Here is a 17,500-nt window from a genome sequence, read left to right as displayed (position 1 = left end):
TAGCATTACGTCGATGTTTTTTTCGTAAATGAACTGTGTGAGCTCTTGTGTATGCCGTGAAACGCCATTTGCGTTCCACAGAGATATCCGTAGGGAAGCCATTATGGGGATTTTGAAGATACAAGAAGTTGAATCAGGATATTTTGGTTTTTCATGAGCTCTTGCAAAGTATTTTGCATGAACGTCATGAAGTCTTTCATGCTTTGCTGTAGGGATAGCATCATAGCTTCGATGCCACTTTGTTGTGTTTGTTGGATGTTTGTCGGTGTATGTTCGGAATGAGCAGTTCTTGTCGGTGGGGCGGGCACTTCTAGTCCGGATTTTAGGGCGCTAGCGAAGGAAATTGTTGGAGTAGTGTTTGGGACAGTTAGGGGTGGTTGAAGAATCGGTTGCGGTGAGTAGAAATTGACTTTGTTGTATGTATGTGCTGTGGCAATACGTTTGTTTAGGCGGCTCTTCAATTCTTTGTACACCACACAGCCTCTGTAGTTTGCAGTATGTTTTTCCCCGCAGTTACTGCATTTCTTCACAGACTTATCGTCCTTGTTTTTGGGGCAGTTTGCGGTAGTATGAGGTTCGCTACAGACAACACATACGGACTTAAGGGTGCAGTATGCCTTGGTGTGGCCGTATTCTTGGCAATTAGTACATTGAACTGGATTGATACGTTTGTGCGGCTCCTCCACGGTGATCCTCCGATGTAGCAAGTACTGTAAATTGTATATTGGGTGCACTTCGTTTTTCTTTAGTGCCTGGAGCTCTGGTTCGAGTTCTATTTTGAATAGTGGCTGCGGAACTTTGTCTTTGTTTAAAATATTAATAACTGTCTTTGCAGAAAAGTTTTTGGCCTTCAGAGCCTCAATTATCTCAGCTGGTGTCACTGTTGCTTCAATGCCCTTAAGTACTACCTGTAGCCCTTTGCAACTTTTTAATTGGTATGTGTAGTAGTTTTTACCAGCATCATTTAGGTATTTAGTCACTATACGGTGGTCTGCTTCTGTTTGGATCTGTAGTTTTATTTCATGAATATTTCCTTTTTTAAGTGGGATAATGTGGAACTTGCTGTCACCAATCAAAGCAACGAGTTTATTTACAAGTGCATTTGTACTTTGTTCTCGTATGAAAATTGGTGGAGGCCTGGTCTTTTTTGGCTCCCCTACCGTTTTTTCGTTGGGTTGTTCGGTCGCAGAATCAGCCAAGATAGCATATCGGTTTGAATTATTTACTGCAGAGTTTTCATTGCCGTTGTTGGTTCGATTGATTTTGGGTTGATTACCTGCCTTATTGTTTTGAGGGCTGAGCTTTCTCTTGATTTGGATGTAGCGATCCATGCCAGTCTGCACAGTCGAAATCGACTTCTGCTTTTGTTTTGATTCTTCTTTACGTGCATTATTGTTGTTGCAAACGGTCAGTGCTGCTGAATTATTTACAGCTGGCACAGCGATAATTAGTTGGGCCGCTGACGAAGTTGATGTTGTGGCAGTTGCCAGTGAGGTCACTGCACTCGTTATTGCAGTGTTACAGTTACCCGGGACGGTCGTTTGGCGCTGCGAGAGGAGCGGGGTAGGAGAGGCGGTCTCTTCGCTCCACGACTTGTGAGCCGAAGCAGGCAGAGAGGGAGAGCAAGAACGCGGTCTGTCGTTCGCTGAGGGCAAAAGTTTCGAGTTAGTTGAAAGTGAGGGTGCTCGATCACCGATTTGCGGTGAGACGAAAGAAAAGTATGCATTGTTGCGTTGTAAAGAGCGCCGGCGCTCGTCTTGTTCACATTGTCGCTGAGAACGTATGTCGTTTTGATTCATTGTTCTAAGTCCACATATAACAATTACCAGAACAATATGGAATAATTATTTATTTTAGTAAATAATTACTATAGTCAATAATTGTTAGTTGTGCAAACTGCACTTTACACTTTGTGTTTAACTTTCACTATACTGTTGTAGTTTTTAGAACTTGCTATTCGTAGCTTGAAAGAAACACGTCTCCACCCGAAGACTGTGGAATGTCTACTGTCCATGAATGTGTGGTAATCAAAATAAGTGTGTGTGTATATGGACCATAATATACACGCGTTGCGAATATGTATTGTTCATCTATGTTATGAGCATACGTTGGCTAATGCAACAACCTAAAATATACAATGTTTGTACCTGTCATCCATCAGGTTAATGTTTTATATAAATTTTGCAGTATGTGTCACCCAAAATAGCAAACCATAACCAGATTATTATGATACATAATGCTTATATGAAACTAAGACATTTCGCAACATTTATTTTAGGTATAAAAATAAATTTATTGAAGGAATTGATATATGCCAGTAAAATGGTGTATTTTTAATTTCTTTCAATAAAAACAATATTGACATTATATAAAATTGAATTATAAAACTCTAAGCGGTGGATCACTCGGCTCATGGGTCGATGAAGAACGCAGCAAACTGTGCGTCATCGTGTGAACTGCAGGACACATGAACATCGACATTTTGAACGCATATCGCAGTCCATGCTGTTATGTACTTTAATTAATTTTATAGTGCTGCTTGGACTACATATGGTTGAGGGTTGTAAGACTATGCTAATTAAGTTGTTTATAAATTTTTTATAAGCATATGGTATATTATTGGATTAAATAATGATTTTATTCATAATATTAAAAAAGAAATGAAAAACATTATCTCACATTTGAATGTGAAAAACGAAGAGAAATATTTTCTTTTTCAATCAAATAATACTGAGAAATGTCTAGCATAAAAAATTGAAATATTTTTCATCTAGAATTGTCTCTTATTAATGATTCGGAAAAAGAAAAATCTTGGTTTTGTTATTATTCTTCGTTGGTTCGTTAAATGGATAAAAATGACTTTGCTTACAAGAACTATTGGAACTATTTATAACGAATTTAATTGATTGTTTTATCATTTATATATAAAGAATTTATGGCAAAATATAGTTATATATACAACCTCAACTCATATGGGACTACCCCCTGAATTTAAGCATATTAATTAGGGGAGGAAAAGAAACTAACAAGGATTTTCTTAGTAGCGGCGAGCGAAAAGAAAACAGTTCAGCACTAAGTCACTTTGTCTATATGGCAAATGTGAGATGCAGTGTATGGAGCGTCAATATTCTAGTATGAGAAATTAATGATTTAAGTCCTTCTTAAATGAGGCCATTTACCCATAGAGGGTGCCAGGCCCGTATAACGTTAATGATTGCTAGATGATGTTTCCAAAGAGTCGTGTTGCTTGATAGTGCAGCACTAAGTGGGTGGTAAACTCCATCTAAAACTAAATATAACCATGAGACCGATAGTAAACAAGTACCGTGAGGGAAAGTTGAAAAGAACTCTGAATAGAGAGTTAAACAGTACGTGAAACTGCTTAGAGGTTAAGCCCGATGAACCTGAATATCCGTTATGGAAAATTCATCATTAAAATTGTAATATTTAAATAATATTATTAAGAATAATGTGCATTTTTTCCATATAAGGACATTGTAATCTATTAGCATATCCCAAATTTATCATAAAATATAACTTATAGTTTATTCCAATTAAATTGCTTGCATTTTAACACAGAATAAATGTTATTAATTTGATAAAGTGCTGATAGATTTATATTATTACAGAGCGTTAATTTTTCGGAATTATATAATGGCATAATTATCATTGATTTTTGTGTTTATTATATGCTCTTGTATGATTAACAATGCGAAAGATTCAGGATACCTTCGGGACCCGTCTTGAAACACGGACCAAGGAGTCTAACATATGTGCAAGTTATTGGGATGTAAACCTAATAGCGTAATTAACTTGACTAATAATGGGATTAGTTTTTTAGCTATTTATAGCTAATTAACACAATCCCGGGGCGTTCTATATAGTTATGTATAATGTATATTTATATTATTTATGCCTCTAACTGGAACGTACCTTGAGCATATATGCTGTGACCCGAAAGATGGTGAACTATACTTGATCAGGTTGAAGTCAGGGGAAACCCTGATGGAAGACCGAAACAGTTCTGACGTGCAAATCGATTGTCAGAATTGAGTATAGGGGCGAAAGACCAATCGAACCATCTAGTAGCTGGTTCCTTCCGAAGTTTCCCTCAGGATAGCTGGTGCATTTTAATATTATATAAAATAATCTTATCTGGTAAAGCGAATGATTAGAGGCCTTAGGGTCGAAACGATCTTAACCTATTCTCAAACTTTAAATGGGTAAGAACCTTAACTTTCTTGATATGAAGTTCAAGGTTATGATATAATGTGCCCAGTGGGCCACTTTTGGTAAGCAGAACTGGCGCTGTGGGATGAACCAAACGTAATGTTACGGTGCCCAAATTAACAACTCATGCAGATACCATGAAAGGCGTTGGTTGCTTAAAACAGCAGGACGGTGATCATGGAAGTCGAAATCCGCTAAGGAGTGTGTAACAACTCACCTGCCGAAGCAACTAGCCCTTAAAATGGATGGCGCTTAAGTTGTATACCTATACATTACCGCTAAAGTAGATGATTTATATTACTTGTGATATAAATTTTGAAACTTTAGTGAGTAGGAAGGTACAATGGTATGCGTAGAAGTGTTTGGCGTAAGCCTGCATGGAGCTGCCATTGGTACAGATCTTGGTGGTAGTAGCAAATAATCGAATGAGACCTTGGAGGACTGAAGTGGAGAAGGGTTTCGTGTGAACAGTGGTTGATCACGAGTTAGTCGGTCCTAAGTTCAAGGCGAAAGCCGAAAATTTTCAAGTAAAACAAAAATGCCTAACTATATAAACAAAGCGAATATAATACACTTGAATAATTTTGAACGAAAGGGAATACGGTTCCAATTCCGTAACCTGTTGAGTATCCGTTTGTTATTAAATATGGGCCTCGTGCTCATCCTGGCAACAGGAACGACCATAAAGAAGCCGTCGAGAGATATCGGAAGAGTTTTCTTTTCTGTTTTATAGCCGTACTACCATGGAAGTCTTTCGCAGAGAGATATGGTAGATGGGCTAGAAGAGCATGACATATACTGTTGTGTCGATATTTTCTCCTCGGACCTTGAAAATTTATGGTGGGGACACGCAAACTTCTCAACAGGCCGTACCAATATCCGCAGCTGGTCTCCAAGGTGAAGAGTCTCTAGTCGATAGAATAATGTAGGTAAGGGAAGTCGGCAAATTAGATCCGTAACTTCGGGATAAGGATTGGCTCTGAAGATTGAGATAGTCGGGCTTGATTGGGAAACAATAACATGGTTTATGTGCTCGTTCTGGGTAAATAGAGTTTCTAGCATTTATGTTAGTTACTTGTTCCCCGGATAGTTTAGTTACGTAGCCAATTGTGGAACTTTCTTGCTAAAATTTTTAAGAATACTATTTGGGTTAAACCAATTAGTTCTTATCAATTATAACGATTATCAATTAACAATCAATTCAGAACTGGCACGGACTTGGGGAATCCGACTGTCTAATTAAAACAAAGCATTGTGATGGCCCTAGCGGGTGTTGACACAATGTGATTTCTGCCCAGTGCTCTGAATGTCAAAGTGAAGAAATTCAAGTAAGCGCGGGTCAACGGCGGGAGTAACTATGACTCTCTTAAGGTAGCCAAATGCCTCGTCATCTAATTAGTGACGCGCATGAATGGATTAACGAGATTCCTACTGTCCCTATCTACTATCTAGCGAAACCACAGCCAAGGGAACGGGCTTGGAATAATTAGCGGGGAAAGAAGACCCTTTTGAGCTTGACTCTAATCTGGCAGTGTAAGGAGACATAAGAGGTGTAGAATAAGTGGGAGATATTAGACCTCGGTTTGGTATCGTCAATGAAATACCACTACTCTTATTGTTTCCTTACTTACTTGATTAAATGGAACGTGTATCATTTCCTAGCCATTATACGGATATATTTATTATATCTTATGGTATTGGGTTTTGATGCAAGCTTCTTGATCAAAGTATCACGAGTTTGTTATATAATCGCAAACAAATTCTTTAATAAAACGATGCATTTATGTATTTTTGATTTGAAAATTTGGTATAACTCCAATTACTCAGGTATGATCCAATTCAAGGACATTGCCAGGTAGGGAGTTTGACTGGGGCGGTACATCTCTCAAATAATAACGGAGGTGTCCCAAGGCCAGCTCAGTGCGGACAGAAACCACACATAGAGCAAAAGGGCAAATGCTGACTTGATCTCGGTGTTCAGTACACACAGGGACAGCAAAAGCTCGGCCTATCGATCCTTTTGGTTTAAAGAGTTTTTAACAAGAGGTGTCAGAAAAGTTACCATAGGGATAACTGGCTTGTGGCGGCCAAGCGTTCATAGCGACGTCGCTTTTTGATCCTTCGATGTCGGCTCTTCCTATCATTGTGAAGCAAAATTCACCAAGCGTTGGATTGTTCACCCATGCAAGGGAACGTGAGCTGGGTTTAGACCGTCGTGAGACAGGTTAGTTTTACCCTACTAATGACAAAACGTTGTTGCGACAGCATTCCTGCGTAGTACGAGAGGAACCGCAGGTACGGACCAATGGCACAATACTTGTTCGAGCGAACAGTGGTATGACGCTACGTCCGTTGGATTATGCCTGAACGCCTCTAAGGTCGTATCCGTGCTGGACTGCAATGATAAATAAGGGGCAATTTGCATTGTATGGCTTCTAAACCATTTAAAGTTTATAATTTATTTTATAAACGACAATGGATGTGATGCCAATGTAATTTGTAACATAGTAAATTAGGAGGATCTTCGATCACCTGATGCCGCGCTAGTTACATATAAAAGCATTATTTAATACAATGACAAAGCCTAGAATCAATTGTAAACGACTTTTGTAACAGGCAAGGTGTTGTAAGTGGTTGAGCAGCTGCCATACTGCGATCCACTGAAGCTTATCCTTTGCTTGATGATTCGATAAATAAATGATTTTTTCCTGTAGCCAAACACCTCGTCATCAATTTAGTGACGCATATGATATTGTCCCTATCATATAATTAATATAAAGACTTTAATGGATTGTGTCAAGTTGCCAAACACCTCGTCATCAATTTAGTGACGCATATGATATTGTCCCTATCATATAATTAATATAAAGACTTTAATGAATTGTGTCAAGTTGCCAAACACCTCGTCATCAATTTAGTGACGCATATGATATTGTCCCTATCATATAATTTTTGATATAAAGACTTTAAAGAATTGTATCAAGTTGCCAAACACCTCGTCATCAATTTAGTGACGCATATGATATTGTCCCTATCATATAATTAATATACAGACTTTAATGAATTGTGTCAAGTTGCCAAACACCTCGTCATCAATTTAGTGACGCATATGATATTGTCCTTATCATATAATTTTTGATATAAAGACTTTAAAGAATTGAATCAAGTTGCCAAACACCTCGTCATCAATTTAGTTTTTTTTTTTTTTTTTTTTTCTTTAGCGTGCGTTTATTTATTTAAAATCTGTCCTAGTGGACAATAATTAAATGGTTTTGCGGGGGAACATTAGCTTAAGGGATACTATTGTACATGTATTTGTGGCGGGTTTTATATGTGTTGTCTATTGTTGTGGAAGATCGAGAGGGTGTCTCCTCATGAGACGTCTGCTTGTTTGGCTATTGTCTAACAGGTTGGTGGCGAGGTGGTTAGGGTGGTTTTCGAGCCTTTTCAGGTATCTCTCGCTGAGCCTGGAGATTTCATCAGCGACTTGTGGGATTCCAAGTTCCCTATGTATGGCGACATTCTCGTGGTAGGGATGCGCATTACAGGCAATTCTCAAGCACCTATTCTGGAACCGCTGTATACGCAGGCGATTCGTGTGGCTTGCCGTGCCCCATAGCTGTATCCCGTAGGTCCAGATGGGCTTGAGAATTGCCTTGTACACCAGGATTTTGTGGTTCTGCCTTAGCTTGGACCCTCTCCCAATAAGCCAATGCATCTGCCTCAGACGCGCATCGGCCTGTATGCGTTTGCTGACGATGTGGGGACGCCAAGTGAGCCTGCGGTCCAGGGTAAGTCCTAGGTACTTGGGTGCGGGTGCGTTGGGAATGATGACTCCGTTTAGCGTGACCGGTGGGCAGTCTCCTCTCCTTAGTGCAAATGTTGTTTGGGTAGATTTTTCCGCGTTCACTACGATGTTCCACCTGCTGAGCCAGGGATGTAGCGCGTCCATTTGCCTTTGGATTGTTTCGGAGGCTTCTCGTGGGTCGGATGAGGAGGCGAGGAAAGCCGTGTCATCTGCATAAGTCGCTATAGTTAGGTTCCTGGAGGGGATTATGGGAAGGTCTGCGGTGTAAAGGGTGTACAGTATTGGTCCGAGCACACTGCCTTGCGGAACTCCAGCTCTGATCAGTCTGGGTAGGCTTATTGCACTTCCGCATCTGACTTGGAATGCTCTTCCCTCAGTGTAGGATTTGAGGAGGGTAAAATGGGGGCTTGGGAGGTAGGATTTGAGTTTATGGAGGAGTCCAGGATGCCAAACTCTGTCGAATGCCTGCTTCACGTCGAGCATTACAGCGCAGCAGTATTTCTTTTGCTCGAATGCCTCGAGGATCCGTTCGACTAGCCGGTGGCATTGCTCTGGTGTTCCGTGGGAGCGCCTGAAGCCAAACTGGTGATCGGGGATCAAACCAGCCTCATCCAGTACTGGCAATACTCTGCGCAAAAATACTCTTTCGAGTATTTTGGAGAGGATTGCCAGCAAACTAATCGGACGATAGGAGGCGAGATTGGCTTCAGGCTTACCAGGCTTGAGGAGGACAATAACCTCTGCTCTTTTCCACTCTTCCGGGAAGTACCCTAGCCGGAAGCAGCTGTTGTAAATGCTGGCCAGCATTTGTGTGCAGCGGGATGGGAGCATTTTTAGGGCCGCCGCATCTATACGATCCAGGCCTGGAGATTTGTTGTTCTTCAGTAGAGCAATCTCCTGCGCAACTTCCTCAGGGTCGACTGGTTCCAACGGGGGACCGGGAGAGCTTGGGCTATTGAGAAACCGGGCTGTTTCAGCATGTTCTTCGGCAGTGCAGCAGTCGAACGGAGAGAAGGCGTTGTAAAGGTGTTCGGCGAAAGCTTCTGCTCTTTCAGCATCCGAAAGGCACCAGGATCCATCTGCTTTGCGCACTGCGGAAACCTTTTTGGCTGGTCGTTTAATGTGGCGGGTGACGTTCCACAGATTGTGGTCTGGGTCCCCGGGAGAGAGTTCCTCGAGGAATCTGAGGAAGGAGTCCTGGCGTAGGCTGGAGATCTTGTCCTTCAACTCCTTTGTGGCGTGATTGAGCGCTGTTTTGTCTCTTGGATTGCGCGTCAAGAACCAAACTCTCCTGAGACGCCTCTTCTCAGTCACGAGTGCCGCAATTTCCGGGGACCAGAGGTGGAGGTCCCTGCTAGGTGTTCTCGCAGTCTTTGGTGGCGGTGGGCTTGCGAATTCCGCAGCGTTTTGCATCTGCCTGGTGAGATTCCCGATAGCTTCATCAATGTTCCTGGGTGTGTTGAGGATGGGGTTCGGATTGACGGTGGAGAGCATCCAGGACGCGAACTTGGCGGCGTCGGTATATTTTCCAGTGAGCCTTCTGAGCGGGGTTTTCCTGAGGACTGGCGTGTTGATTAGCACGTTTATTGCACAGTGGTCTGACAGGAGATCAGCATTTGTTGTGCAGCTGATCTTCGCATGCCCTATGCCTTTCGACACAGCAAAGTCCAGTAGGTCTGGAGTCTTGAGGGGATTCGTTGGCCAGTGAGTGGGCTCGCCAGTGGAGTGGCAGTCCAGTCGGTGGCGTTGCAGGTACCCAAACAGAGTTTTCCCTTTGGGGTTGTTGGCGCGCGATCCCCACCAAGAATGTTTGGCGTTATAATCTCCAGCTGCTATGAAGCGGGGCCCAAAATGCTCGAAGAACTCACTGAGGTGAGATGCTGTTATGCGGTATCTGGGGGGAAAGTAGACCGCTCCAATGTCTAAATCTCCTTGCGGGCTGACAATCCTGATGACAGGACATTGTGCCCAGTCTTGCTGAAACGCGGGCAGCTCTAGGTATTGAATACCGCTCCTGATGAGGATGGCTGCTCCACCGCGTGCTCTGCCAGAAGGATGGTCTGCATGGATGAGGTCATATCCGCTGATATTAAAGTGGGATCTGGGGGAGAAGTGGGTTTCGGCTACGAGTAGGATATCGATCTGGTGGGTCTTCAGATGGTGCTCGACTATGGCCTTGCTGTTCTGCAGGCCGTTCGCATTCCAGACGACTAGGTGGAGCTTTAGTTGCATGACTTGCTGTTGAGAATGGTGGCCACCAGCTGTGTCATCTGGGTGAACATGCGCTCCATCATCCTTTCCATCATTCCTTCCATGCGAGCGAACATCGCTTCTATCTGACCGGAGTGTGGGGTTTCTGTTTGGGTTTGGACTGGGGTTGTGGGATTCTGCGGTGCTGCGTGCACTCCGTTGAGGGCGTCTCGGTAGCTCCTGCCAGAGGTGACGTTTGGTGATGCCACGGGCGGCGCCTTGTTAGCATTAGCGACGGGCCTTGTTTTCGGAGCAGCGAGTGCTTTGGCCCTTTTGTATGCAGGGCATCCCTTGAAAGACGCAGGATGGTCCGCCTGGCAGTGGAAGCAGCACGCTTTGTCGTCCTCCCTCTTCTCACATGCCCTCGATTCGTGAGGGCCTCCACACTTTACACATCGGTATTCCAGGAAGCAGTAACGCTGTGTATGACCGAATCCTTGGCACCTGAAGCATTGAGGCACGTCGTTGAACTTCTGCGGCGGTTCAATGGTTACTACCGACCTGCAGATCCGCTTGACTTGGTAGACGTCTTTGTTGTTGCTGGAAGGCTCCAGGTTGGCGAAGAATATTCCCAGCGGTTCTTTAGTTCTTCTGCCAATGGGATTGTGCAGATCTCTAACAGCGTGCCCTTGTCTGCGAAGGTCTTCAATGATTTCCTCACGATCGGTGGAGTGGTGGAGTCCTTTGATGACAACCTTGTATGCACGTTCATCTTTCGGCTGGAAAGTCCGATGCCTCTTGTTTTGGGCCACAAGTTGGAGACGCAGAGCTGTATAGGACTCTTTGTCCGGCATCATGACACGTACGTTGTTGCCATTCACGGTCTTGTAGGTAAAATTGTTCTTCGGGCCTACAAGAGTCGTGATCATCTTGACGAGTGCCGAGATGTTGGTCACATCGGGGATAAAAATCGGAGGTGGCTTGATGGTCTTCGGGGTGGGCTTTGGTTTCTCGGGGGTCTTGGGCTTGGAATCGTCTTTAGGTCCGGGTTCGTCATCAGAGCTCTCTTGGTCGTACTCGTCTTCTTCGGTCGAGAGTAAAGCGAAGGCGTTGTTGGCGAGCTTCTTGCGCAGAGCTGCGCTAGTGCTTGGCTTATCTTCCAGCTCCTCTCCCTGTGCTTTCTTTGCCGGTTTTCGCTTTATCTCGCCCGGCTCTGTATGCGAGGTGCTTCCCTCGCTGCTGGAGCTGCTCTTGCGTGTTCTCAGAGCCTTTTTGCGTGGTGTTGTTCCAAGCTTGTGGGTGCGCGGGGGGGCCTGCCAGTCCATCTTCTCCAAAGTTGATAAGGAGTGAGGAGGGGGGGGGGGGGGGGGAAGCTGGGCACCGTAAGCCGGTGAGCCAGGCAGCACGTGGCTGCTGCTTTGCAATTATACCGCTGCTTCGAGCACTGGGTTTTTTGCGCTGATAACACGCACACTCGGGTGTGCGATGGTGTTAGTGCGAACTACCGTTAGGTACGTTGGCTGGGCCAATCAAAACGCGCGACAAGATCACGCGACGCGAAGTGGCTGGGCACAAGTAACGGGACTTACAACTGTGAACAATTTGCTAACAATTTGCTAACAATTTGCTGTCGATCCGCAGGCACGTCTGCACTCGTCGAGTGTTCGATCGCGACTGATCAATTTAGTGACGCATATGATATTGTCCCTATCATATAATTAATATAAAGACTTTAATGGATTGTGTCAAGTTGCCAAACACCTCGTCATCAATTTAGTGACGCATATGATATTGTCCCTATCATATAATTAATATAAAGACTTTAATGAATTGTGTCAAGTTGCCAAACACCTCGTCATCAATTTAGTGACGCATATGATATTGTCCTTATCATATAATTTTTGATATAAAGACTTTAAAGAATTGTATCAAGTTGCCAAACACCTCGTCATCAATTTAGTGACGCATATGATATTGTCCCTATCATATAATTAATATAAAGACTTTAATGGATTGTGTCAAGTTGCCAAACACCTCGTCATCAATTTAGTGACGCATATGATATTGTCCTTATCATATAATTTTTGATATAAAGACTTTAAAGAATTGTATCAAGTTGCCAAACACCTCGTCATCAATTTAGTGACGCATATGATATTGTCCCTATCATATAATTAATATACAGACTTTAATGAATTGTGTCAAGTTGCCAAACACCTCGTCATCAATTTAGTGACGCATATGATATTGTCCCTATCATATAATTTTTGATATATAGACTTTAAAGAATTGTATCAAGTTGCCAAACACCTCGTCATCAATTTAGTGACGCATATGATATTGTCCCTATCATATAATTAATATAAAGACTTTAATGGATTGTGTCAAGTTGCCAAACACCTCGTCATCAATTTAGTGACGCATATGATATTGTCCTTATTATATAATTTTTGATATAAAGACTTTAAAGAATTGTATCAAGTTGCCAAACACCTCGTCATCAATTTAGTGACGCATATGATATTGTCCCTATCATATAATTAATATACAGACTCTAATGAATTGTGTCAAGTTGCCAAACACCTCGTCATCAATTTAGTGACGCATATGATATTGTCCCTATCATATAATTTTTGATATAAAGACTTTAAAGAATTGTATCAAGTTGCCAAACACCTCGTCATCAATTTAGTGACGCATATGATATTGTCCCTTTCATATAATTAATATAAAGACTTTAATGGATTGTGTCAAGTTGCCAAACACCTCGTCATCAACTACTATATTATGGTTGCGCCGACCTCTCATATTGTATTCTCTTATGTGTTCATAGGATTTTGACAATTATACGAGTAAATTAAATAATATACATATGAAAATGATTAATTATTATATGTATAAGGGAAAAAATGATGAAATATTCCCATATTATCTTAGTATTATAGAGGAAAGACCGTTGCCGACCTCTGATATTGTTCAAACTTATGTATTTATATGATTTTGGCAATTATATGAGTAAATTAAAAAATATACATATGAAAATGGTTAATTATTATATGTATATGGGAAAAAATGCTAAGATATTCCCATATTCTCTTAGTATTATAGAGAAAAGCCATTTAAGTGAGAGGGTATAGTAGTGTAAACGACCGGAATTACGACAGAGGGTTCAAAAACTACTATAGGTAGGCAGTGGTTGCCGACCTCTCATATTGTTCAAAACTTATGTATTCATATGATTTTGGCAATTGTATGAGTAAATTAAATAATATACATATGAAAATGATTAATTATTATATGTATAAGGGAAAAAATGCTGAAATATTCCCACATTCTCTTAGTATTATAGAGAAAATCCATTATAGTGAGAGGGTATAGTAGTGTAAACGACCGGAATTACGACAGAGGGTTCAAAAACTACTATAGGTAGGCAGTGGTTGCCGACCTCTCATATTGTTCAAAACTTATGTATTCATATGATTTTGGCAATTATATGATTAAATTAAATAATATACATATGAAAATGGTTAATTATTATATGTATATGGGAAAAAATGCAGAGATATTCCCATATTCTCTTAGTATTATAGAGAAAAGCCATTTAAGTGAGAGGGTATAGTAGTGTAAACGACCGGAATTACGACAGAGGGTTCAAAAACTACTATAGGTAGGCAGTGGTTGCCGACCTCTCATATTGTTCAAAACTTATGTATTCATATGATTTTGGCAATTGTATGAGTAAATTAAATAATATACATACGAAAATGATTAATTATTATATGTATATGGGAAAAAATGCAGAGATATTCCCATATTCTCTTAGTATTATAGAGAAAAGCCATTTAAGTGAGAGGGTATAGTAGTGTAAACCACCGGAATTACGACAGAGGGTTCAAAAACTACTATAGGTAGGCAGTGGTTGCCGACCTCTCATATTGTTCAAAACTTATGTATTCATATGATTTTGGCAATTGTATGAGTAAATTAAATAATATACATATGAAAATGATTAATTATTATATGTATAAGGGAAAAAATGCTGAAATATTCCCACATTCTCTTAGTATTATAGAGAAAATCCATTATAGTGAGAGGGTATAGTAGTGTAAACGACCGGAATTACGACAGAGGGTTCAAAAACTACTATAGGTAGGCAGTGGTTGCCGACCTCTCATATTGTTCAAAACTTATGTATTCATATGATTTTGGCAATTATATGATTAAATTAAATAATATACATATGAAAATGGTTAATTATTATATGTATATGGGAAAAAATGCTGAGATATTCCCATATTCTCTTAGTATTATAGAGAAAAGCCATTTAAGTGAGAGGGTATAGTAGTGTAAACGACCGGAATTACGACAGAGGGTTCAAAAACTACTATAGGTAGGCAGTGGTTGCCGACCTCTCATATTGTTCAAAACTTATGTATTCATATGATTTTGGCAATTGTATGAGTAAATTAAATAATATACATATGAAAATGATTAATTATTATATGTATAAGGGAAAAAATGCTGAAATATTCCCACATTCTCTTAGTATTATAGAGAAAAGCCATTTAAGTGAGAGGGTATAGTAGTGTAAACGACCGGAATTACGACAGAGGGTTCAAAAACTACTATAGGTAGGCAGTGGTTGCCGACCTCTCATATTGTTCAAAACTTATGTATTCATATGATTTTGGCAATTGTATGAGTAAATTAAATAATATACATATGAAAATGATTAATTATTATATGTATAAGGGAAAAAATGCTGAAATATTCCCACATTCTCTTAGTATTATAGAGAAAATCCATTATAGTGAGAGGGTATAGTAGTGTAAACGACCGGAATTACGACAGAGGGTTCAAAAACTACTATAGGTAGGCAGTGGTTGCCGACCTCTCATATTGTTCAAAACTTATGTATTCATATGATTTTGGCAATTATATGATTAAATTAAATAATATACATATGAAAATGGTTAATTATTATATGTATATGGGAAAAAATGCTGAGATATTCCCATATTCTCTTAGTATTATAGAGAAAAGCCATTATAGTGAGAGGGTATAGTAGTGTAAACGACCGGAATTACGACAGAGGGTTCAAAAACTACTATAGGTAGGCAGTGGTTGCCGACCTCTCATATTGTTCAAAACTTATGTATTCATATGAATTTGGCAATTATATGAGTAAATTAAATAATAAACATATAAAAATTAATATTTATTATATGTATAAAAAAAAAAATAATCATATTATATATGAATAATGGAAAAAAAATGAAATGTTCCTATAATCTCTTAATATATAAGAGAATAGACCGTATGTTGGGTGGCAAACGGAATTGAAAATACCCGCTTTGAGGACAGCGGGTTCAAAAACTACTATAGGTAGGCAGTGGTTGCCGACCTCCCGCATTATTCGAAATATTTATTTCGGATTATGTTTATATTGGTTACATAAAATAAAGTATATTATTATCCGTACAAATTTGTTTCTCAGTTCTATAGAACACGGGACTTGGCTCCGCGGATAATAGGAATATACGCTTTTTAGATAATATCGTTGAAACAAAAGTCAAGTTTCTATTATATATAGAATAACAAATCGTTTCCATATATTATCGTTAATTTTTGGAGGCAGGCAAATATTAATTTATTACCTGCCGTATAGTTGGATTATTATATCGTTACGGTATAATACAAATATGGATTCTTATGAAAGAAATATAAAATTATATATTAAATGTGGAAATATTATCATATGCGCTTGGTTTTATGTTATATATTACCAGAGAGATATATGAAAAGAGATAAATTTTAAATTTATCTTCAAAATGCAAATGATTTAACTTAATATTTATATTGGTTAAACAAAAATTGTACATGTGTGGATACAATAATTATGTATGTTGGAAATAAAATGATATTTTATAATGAAATATGTATATATAAAAAGATAAAATTATAGAAACATATATATTACAATAATTATATGAAATTCTTGTTATATTGGTAAAACAAGTATAAATTAAAAATGAAAATATGGATTACGAATGCTATATAAAAATGGCCGTAATCGAATAGATTTTTTACTTATATTTATATATTTAAAATTTTACCCAAAGGCGAAATATTGAATTTTATTCAATATAATAAAAATCATGGAATTATATAAAGTGAAAAATCTATATATCTATTATATTGCTTATTTCGATTCAAAAAATATGAATGGAATATGAAGGAAAAACATTATTCTGGTTGATCCTGCCAGTAGTTATATGCTTGTCTCAAAGATTAAGCCATGCATGTCTAAGTACACACGAATTAAAAGTGAAACCGCAAAAGGCTCATTATATCAGTTATGGTTCCTTAGATCGTTAACAGTTACTTGGATAACTGTGGTAATTCTAGAGCTAATACATGCAATTAAAACATGAACCTTATGGGACATGTGCTTTTATTAGGCTAAAACCAAGCGATCGCAAGATCGTTATATTGGTTGAACTCTAGATAACATGCAGATCGTATGGTCTTGTACCGACGACAGATCTTTCAAATGTCTGCCCTATCAACTTTTGATGGTAGTATCTAGGACTACCATGGTTGCAACGGGTAACGGGGAATCAGGGTTCGATTCCGGAGAGGGAGCCTGAGAAACGGCTACCACATCTAAGGAAGGCAGCAGGCGCGTAAATTACCCACTCCCAGCTCGGGGAGGTAGTGACGAAAAATAACAATACAGGACTCATATCCGAGGCCCTGTAATTGGAATGAGTACACTTTAAATCCTTTAACAAGGACCAATGGAGGGCAAGTCTGGTGCCAGCAGCCGCGGTAATTCCAGCTCCAATAGCGTATATTAAAGTTGTTGCGGTTAAAACGTTCGTAGTTGAACTTGTGCTTCATACGGGTAGTACAACTTACAATTGTGGTTAGTACTATACCTTTATGTATGTAAGCGTATTACCGGTGGAGTTCTTATATGTGATTAAATACTTGTATTTTTTCATATGTTCCTCCTATTTAAAAACCTGCACTAGTGCTCTTAAACGAGTGTTATTGTGGGCCGTACTATTACTTGAACAAATTAGAGTGCTTAAAGCAGGCTTCAAATGCCTGAATATTCTGGCATGGGATAATGAAATAAGACCTCTGTTCTGCTTTCATTGGTTTTCAGATCAAGAGGTAAATGATTAATAGAAGCAGTTTGGGGGCATTAGTATTACGACGCGAAGAGGTGAAATTCTTGGACCGTCGTAAGACTAACTTAAGCGA

The 17,500-nt window shown here is 39.7% G+C and overlaps 2 non-coding genes across 2 annotated transcripts; both read left to right on the top strand.

Annotated features, from left to right (window-relative positions):
- The first annotated feature begins 2,385 nt into the window (after positions 1–2,385).
- On the top strand, positions 2,386–2,564 carry LOC116803190. Its single transcript, XR_004363455.1, has one exon. It is a non-coding gene; the product is annotated as a 5.8S ribosomal RNA (ribosomal RNA).
- Positions 2,565–2,958: 394 nt separating this feature from the next.
- On the top strand, positions 2,959–6,920 carry LOC116803191. The gene has a single exon (XR_004363456.1). It is a non-coding gene; the product is annotated as a large subunit ribosomal RNA (ribosomal RNA).
- The last annotated feature ends 10,580 nt before the right edge of the window (positions 6,921–17,500 follow it).

Source organism: Drosophila sechellia, unplaced genomic scaffold, assembly GCF_004382195.2.
Source record: "Drosophila sechellia strain sech25 unplaced genomic scaffold, ASM438219v1 U_306, whole genome shotgun sequence".
In the NCBI taxonomy this organism is placed as follows: domain Eukaryota; kingdom Metazoa; phylum Arthropoda; class Insecta; order Diptera; family Drosophilidae; genus Drosophila; species Drosophila sechellia.
Note: the sequence above shows the minus strand (reverse complement) of the source record. Positions and strands in the feature narration are given on the sequence as shown.